Source organism: Haliotis asinina, chromosome 13, assembly GCF_037392515.1.
Source record: "Haliotis asinina isolate JCU_RB_2024 chromosome 13, JCU_Hal_asi_v2, whole genome shotgun sequence".
Lineage (NCBI taxonomy): Eukaryota > Metazoa > Mollusca > Gastropoda > Lepetellida > Haliotidae > Haliotis > Haliotis asinina.
The window spans coordinates 34,237,821-34,246,309 of record NC_090292.1 but is presented as its reverse complement, the minus strand read 5'-3'; positions in this window follow the sequence as shown (position 1 = coordinate 34,246,309).

Sequence of the window (8,489 nt, the reverse complement as noted above, 5' to 3'; positions counted from 1 at the left end):
TCTAACCGTTTGGCCGCCATCTTGGATTGAAGTTTTTCGTTTATCGGGGTATCCATAGCAACGAAAGTTGAAATTCGAATGACTTGATTTTTACAGCAATGTTACGCACAGTCAAGGGAATGCGGTGTGCAAAATCTCAACTCTGTACGTTGAATAGTTTCCGAGATAATGGATATACAGTATTTTGACGGACAGACGTACGAACAGACAACGCACAGGTTTGTCAGCAAATCTAACCAGCGCATATGATACAGCGGGCCCGGGCAAAGCAGAAACACTAATTCTTTTCAGCCTAGATGCCATAACAATGTCGTCTTAGCTCGCGAAAAAAAGGTCTTTTTCTTGTGTCTAACCAGTTAAATGACCTTGACACGTGACCTTGGTGACCTTGACTAAAAAAATTGTTTGTTTGGCATGCTATCAAATGCAAGTGTCAAAACCCCGAAAAACTCAAAAATAACGATTTTCTTATTAGGGCTTCTTGCCATAAGGCAAAAGACCTATTGTAATTACTGATGTTTTTATTATTATTATTATTATTTATTTTTCCGCCGGATTTTGTTCCAGCGCTACAAAGAGCACCAGTGGACAGAATCGCTTGAAAAAAATCAGGCAGATGCGCACCGAGGTGTAGATATTCCCCATTAAAATCTCTAGGCTGTGGGCCCAATAGCAAAGGGGAGATAAATCAAAATTAATTCGAAATTTTCAATTTGAAATGCAAATATCTCCGAAACTACAGCTGCAATGACTACCAAACTTCTTGAGCAGATGCGCAATCAAAATGTCTACAATTTCGCCTGGACGGGTCGAGTCGCTAAAATGCACCGTTTGGCCGCTATTTGCGATTGAAGTTTTTGCTGCTGTTTTTCAGCCCAATTCTGACTACTTTGCTCCCAAAATCTGCTGCACTACAACTACAACAGCTACCGCTTTCAAACTTGCCATACTTTGTCTCTAGCCACCTCCCTACGCAACGACATCGTCAAATGCGACAATGTGGATTCGATGGCCGCCATATTGGATGCTACTTCGGCTCAAAAGTTGACTACAAAAACGTAAACAGGCTTCTCTCTGAATTTTTTTGCAAGCCATACGTAGCAGATACAACACTTGAAATACATGTTCTGAAGTTGCTTTTGGCTGGTGAACAATTTTTGTTCTTAGTCATATATCAAAAGTCACGTGATGCGGCCGCCATATTGGATTGAAGCTGTTGAAAGGAAATTTGCAGATTTTGTGAAGTACGCATTTTCCGCAATCCATAACTCTGAAAGTTTTGCCAGCAGAACATTGAAATTTTGCAGATACAGAATACCTACCTAAAATATGTCGCAAGTGAAAGTTTGTTGCGATATCTTGCTTAGTTACGCATATGGAGATGTTTACTTTTGTTGTTTATTTTCAACTCAGATGTATTTTCAAAAAATCGCAGCACCATGACTATTACCGCTACGCAGCTAAAATCTTGCAGTGTCCTGTAACTTGATGTGTTGAACATTTTTTCTTCTTTGATGCATGTCAAAATGTGAATTGTTTGGCCGCCATATTGGATTTCCTCAGATTCTTATGACACTACATTTGAAACGCTGTAGCTACTAGAGTTTTACACAGAATGACGTGAAAATCAGCATAGTGCATCAGCATGAGATGCTTCACATTTCGTGTTCTTACATGTATATCAAAAGTTGCATCGTTTGGCGGCCATGTGGCTTTGAAAATGGGAGAAATCTAATATGCGTCTAAAACGGCATAAAACAGCATATAACTCCCTTACTATTGATCCAATCGCTTCCATATTTTGCATGTGGCTTGGTCATGTGAAGGCGAACATTTTTGGGCGGGGGTCAAAATTCGATATCTCTAACCGTTTGGCCGCCATCTTGGATTGAAGTTTTTCGTTTATCGGGGTATCCATAGCAACGAAAGTTGAAATTCGAATGACTTGATTTTTACAGCAATGTTACGCACAGTCAAGGGAATGCGGTGTGCAAAATCTCAACTCTGTACGTTGAATAGTTTCCGAGATAATGGATATACAGTATTTTGACGGACAGACGTACGAACAGACAACGCACAGGTTTGTCAGCAAATCTAACCAGCGCATATGATACAGCGGGCCCGGGCAAAGCAGAAACACTAATTCTTTTCAGCCTAGATGCCATAACAATGTCGTCTTAGCTCGCGAAAAAAAGGTCTTTTTCTTGTGTCTAACCAGTTAAATGACCTTGACACGTGACCTTGGTGACCTTGACTAAAAAAATTGTTTGTTTGGCATGCTATCAAATGCAAGTGTCAAAACCCCGAAAAACTCAAAAATAACGATTTTCTTATTAGGGCTTCTTGCCATAAGGCAAAAGACCTATTGTAATTACTGATGTTTTTATTATTATTATTATTATTTATTTTTCCGCCGGATTTTGTTCCAGCGCTACAAAGAGCACCAGTGGACAGAATCGCTTGAAAAAAATCAGGCAGATGCGCACCGAGGTGTAGATATTCCCCATTAAAATCTCTAGGCTGTGGGCCCAATAGCAAAGGGGAGATAAATCAAAATTAATTCGAAATTTTCAATTTGAAATGCAAATATCTCCGAAACTACAGCTGCAATGACTACCAAACTTCTTGAGCAGATGCGCAATCAAAATGTCTACAATTTCGCCTGGACGGGTCGAGTCGCTAAAATGCACCGTTTGGCCGCTATTTGCGATTGAAGTTTTTGCTGCTGTTTTTCAGCCCAATTCTGACTACTTTGCTCCCAAAATCTGCTGCACTACAACTACAACAGCTACCGCTTTCAAACTTGCCATACTTTGTCTCTAGCCACCTCCCTACGCAACGACATCGTCAAATGCGACAATGTGGATTCGATGGCCGCCATATTGGATGCTACTTCGGCTCAAAAGTTGACTACAAAAACGTAAACAGGCTTCTCTCTGAATTTTTTTGCAAGCCATACGTAGCAGATACAACACTTGAAATACATGTTCTGAAGTTGCTTTTGGCTGGTGAACAATTTTTGTTCTTAGTCATATATCAAAAGTCACGTGATGCGGCCGCCATATTGGATTGAAGCTGTTGAAAGGAAATTTGCAGATTTTGTGAAGTACGCATTTTCCGCAATCCATAACTCTGAAAGTTTTGCCAGCAGAACATTGAAATTTTGCAGATACAGAATACCTACCTAAAATATGTCGCAAGTGAAAGTTTGTTGCGATATCTTGCTTAGTTACGCATATGGAGATGTTTACTTTTGTTGTTTATTTTCAACTCAGATGTATTTTCAAAAAATCGCAGCACCATGACTATTACCGCTACGCAGCTAAAATCTTGCAGTGTCCTGTAACTTGATGTGTTGAACATTTTTTCTTCTTTGATGCATGTCAAAATGTGAATTGTTTGGCCGCCATATTGGATTTCCTCAGATTCTTATGACACTACATTTGAAACGCTGTAGCTACTAGAGTTTTACACAGAATGACGTGAAAATCAGCATAGTGCATCAGCATGAGATGCTTCACATTTCGTGTTCTTACATGTATATCAAAAGTTGCATCGTTTGGCGGCCATGTGGCTTTGAAAATGGGAGAAATCTAATATGCGTCTAAAACGGCATAAAACAGCATATAACTCCCTTACTATTGATCCAATCGCTTCCATATTTTGCATGTGGCTTGGTCATGTGAAGGCGAACATTTTTGGGCGGGGGTCAAAATTCGATATCTCTAACCGTTTGGCCGCCATCTTGGATTGAAGTTTTTCGTTTATCGGGGTATCCATAGCAACGAAAGTTGAAATTCGAATGACTTGATTTTTACAGCAATGTTACGCACAGTCAAGGGAATGCGGTGTGCAAAATCTCAACTCTGTACGTTGAATAGTTTCCGAGATAATGGATATACAGTATTTTGACGGACAGACGTACGAACAGACAACGCACAGGTTTGTCAGCAAATCTAACCAGCGCATATGATACAGCGGGCCCGGGCAAAGCAGAAACACTAATTCTTTTCAGCCTAGATGCCATAACAATGTCGTCTTAGCTCGCGAAAAAAAGGTCTTTTTCTTGTGTCTAACCAGTTAAATGACCTTGACACGTGACCTTGGTGACCTTGACTAAAAAAATTGTTTGTTTGGCATGCTATCAAATGCAAGTGTCAAAACCCCGAAAAACTCAAAAATAACGATTTTCTTATTAGGGCTTCTTGCCATAAGGCAAAAGACCTATTGTAATTACTGATGTTTTTATTATTATTATTATTATTTATTTTTCCGCCGGATTTTGTTCCAGCGCTACAAAGAGCACCAGTGGACAGAATCGCTTGAAAAAAATCAGGCAGATGCGCACCGAGGTGTAGATATTCCCCATTAAAATCTCTAGGCTGTGGGCCCAATAGCAAAGGGGAGATAAATCAAAATTAATTCGAAATTTTCAATTTGAAATGCAAATATCTCCGAAACTACAGCTGCAATGACTACCAAACTTCTTGAGCAGATGCGCAATCAAAATGTCTACAATTTCGCCTGGACGGGTCGAGTCGCTAAAATGCACCGTTTGGCCGCTATTTGCGATTGAAGTTTTTGCTGCTGTTTTTCAGCCCAATTCTGACTACTTTGCTCCCAAAATCTGCTGCACTACAACTACAACAGCTACCGCTTTCAAACTTGCCATACTTTGTCTCTAGCCACCTCCCTACGCAACGACATCGTCAAATGCGACAATGTGGATTCGATGGCCGCCATATTGGATGCTACTTCGGCTCAAAAGTTGACTACAAAAACGTAAACAGGCTTCTCTCTGAATTTTTTTGCAAGCCATACGTAGCAGATACAACACTTGAAATACATGTTCTGAAGTTGCTTTTGGCTGGTGAACAATTTTTGTTCTTAGTCATATATCAAAAGTCACGTGATGCGGCCGCCATATTGGATTGAAGCTGTTGAAAGGAAATTTGCAGATTTTGTGAAGTACGCATTTTCCGCAATCCATAACTCTGAAAGTTTTGCCAGCAGAACATTGAAATTTTGCAGATACAGAATACCTACCTAAAATATGTCGCAAGTGAAAGTTTGTTGCGATATCTTGCTTAGTTACGCATATGGAGATGTTTACTTTTGTTGTTTATTTTCAACTCAGATGTATTTTCAAAAAATCGCAGCACCATGACTATTACCGCTACGCAGCTAAAATCTTGCAGTGTCCTGTAACTTGATGTGTTGAACATTTTTTCTTCTTTGATGCATGTCAAAATGTGAATTGTTTGGCCGCCATATTGGATTTCCTCAGATTCTTATGACACTACATTTGAAACGCTGTAGCTACTAGAGTTTTACACAGAATGACGTGAAAATCAGCATAGTGCATCAGCATGAGATGCTTCACATTTCGTGTTCTTACATGTATATCAAAAGTTGCATCGTTTGGCGGCCATGTGGCTTTGAAAATGGGAGAAATCTAATATGCGTCTAAAACGGCATAAAACAGCATATAACTCCCTTACTATTGATCCAATCGCTTCCATATTTTGCATGTGGCTTGGTCATGTGAAGGCGAACATTTTTGGGCGGGGGTCAAAATTCGATATCTCTAACCGTTTGGCCGCCATCTTGGATTGAAGTTTTTCGTTTATCGGGGTATCCATAGCAACGAAAGTTGAAATTCGAATGACTTGATTTTTACAGCAATGTTACGCACAGTCAAGGGAATGCGGTGTGCAAAATCTCAACTCTGTACGTTGAATAGTTTCCGAGATAATGGATATACAGTATTTTGACGGACAGACGTACGAACAGACAACGCACAGGTTTGTCAGCAAATCTAACCAGCGCATATGATACAGCGGGCCCGGGCAAAGCAGAAACACTAATTCTTTTCAGCCTAGATGCCATAACAATGTCGTCTTAGCTCGCGAAAAAAAGGTCTTTTTCTTGTGTCTAACCAGTTAAATGACCTTGACACGTGACCTTGGTGACCTTGACTAAAAAAATTGTTTGTTTGGCATGCTATCAAATGCAAGTGTCAAAACCCCGAAAAACTCAAAAATAACGATTTTCTTATTAGGGCTTCTTGCCATAAGGCAAAAGACCTATTGTAATTACTGATGTTTTTATTATTATTATTATTATTTATTTTTCCGCCGGATTTTGTTCCAGCGCTACAAAGAGCACCAGTGGACAGAATCGCTTGAAAAAAATCAGGCAGATGCGCACCGAGGTGTAGATATTCCCCATTAAAATCTCTAGGCTGTGGGCCCAATAGCAAAGGGGAGATAAATCAAAATTAATTCGAAATTTTCAATTTGAAATGCAAATATCTCCGAAACTACAGCTGCAATGACTACCAAACTTCTTGAGCAGATGCGCAATCAAAATGTCTACAATTTCGCCTGGACGGGTCGAGTCGCTAAAATGCACCGTTTGGCCGCTATTTGCGATTGAAGTTTTTGCTGCTGTTTTTCAGCCCAATTCTGACTACTTTGCTCCCAAAATCTGCTGCACTACAACTACAACAGCTACCGCTTTCAAACTTGCCATACTTTGTCTCTAGGCACTTCCCACACACAGTCACATCTTTGCTAAAATGCACCGTTTTGACATCGATACACACTGCATTAGCTAAAAAAGAAGATAAAACATTTGAGACGTACCCCACATGAAAGGAAAGAGTGCGGAGCAAATTTATTAATATTTCTGCTTAGACCGCTTTAAATATCTATCGAAAGTGCTTGCCTCTATGTACACGTCACCATAAACAATACTAGCCATCAAAACCCCCAAATTTCTGCATATTAAGGAAATAAGCACTACTTTTTATCACCGACGGCCCATGAATACGCGGCGGTATGTGCCAAAACTTGGTGCAGCATTTCACGTTTAACACTTGGAAAGAGCACGAAAATCTGAAGGAAAGCGGGAGGACAATGCCGGCCGCGCCTTCAAACATCTGTCTCATGCACCAGCACTCACTCTTGCCTGTCAGTTCAGTCGTTTCGTTCAAAGTTGGCGATATGTATGAGTTCTGTTGATATAAATATAACGTGTCTTTGTGTATGTCAAAAGTGCTAGCGCTTACCAAATACATTTGATCTGAGCTTCAATTAAAATTAAGTAGAGTTTTTTGTTGAAATGCCTTTTATAGGCCTATGAATGTATCTAACAACTAACTGAAAATGCGAAAAAGTTAAAGTGTTTTGTCTGTTTTGTAGTGGATACGTGGATTCAAACAAGTAAATTCATCAACAAGTTAAGGCCGAAGTATATCGGTCAATATCCCTTCTGTTCTAAGCGTGGGGCCTCTGATGAGTCTCCTTGCTTAAAACAGTGTGGATATTTACCGATGCCGCGAGGAAACCATGAATGTAACTCATAATTACTTATGCTATATTTTCGGTCGACCTTCCGTATTCTTTCAATATTATCAACAATTTTACATACATTTGAATGGATTTAAAAGTCAAGATCAATTAAAAATCCATTTCCTTGCACCTCTCTCCTTTTCACCCTCATTATCTCTGATTGAGCATGTAATGCACGTGAAATTCATTCCAGGCCGTGAGTAAACAAATCGGGAGCGTCTCGCCAGGCACCGGTGTGATAGGCTGACTTGCTGGTGTCATTTGAAGTAATTAATCACAAATGGCATTTTGTTGACACTGAAATTAATAAAAGAACACACCGTCTGCTTATACTTATAGTAAATTTCTAACATTACTGTAACATTTAGACATTGTATAGACTGCCAATGTGGATCCTATTTCACACCCACCCTATGCGCGATCTTGCGTGTGTTTTCTGTCATATAGATTCTGCTGAATGCTACAACTAAATTAAAACAAAATGCAAATAATGAATTTAAAACAGACTAATGTTATAGCAACAATGGCGGGCTACTACCTTGTTCAGGAATGTATCCATCAATATCCACACGAAAGAACGATATTTCTTTCATCTGTAGCTGGTAAATAATCCTGCTCTATGTCGTGTGTCTTACAAATGTCTAATTTGCGAAAAAGTGACACATCGTTTCAGGTCTTTTACATAGGTCACCCCAGATAGCACACTTGGCAACTAATTGTATGATATCCGCCATTCTAAGTAATGTAGTTAACCAATAATGAGCAATCAATCAGTCAACGCAGTGGTGGTTAATTCTTTGAAGAGAGGATGTTGTTTTTACACTCGCACTTTATGACAGGTTGTAGTCAGCATAGACTAGTACATCTATACACATTGCCTTTTGACAAATCCGCTGTTGAAGATAAATGTAATTAATCAATCAGCGTGTTATCGGTTAATCCTTTGATCGATGTTTGGTTTTGTAACTCAGCTGATAAACCCTTACATGCACATATTATATAACATGTAATACATTTGCCACATCAGACCTTAATTACTAATTAATGTTGAGTACTTACTCCATATAGAAGAAATGCCAAATGAAACCTTTGTTGAGGAATGTGAGTGGTGTCACCACCAATTATACCTGTTAT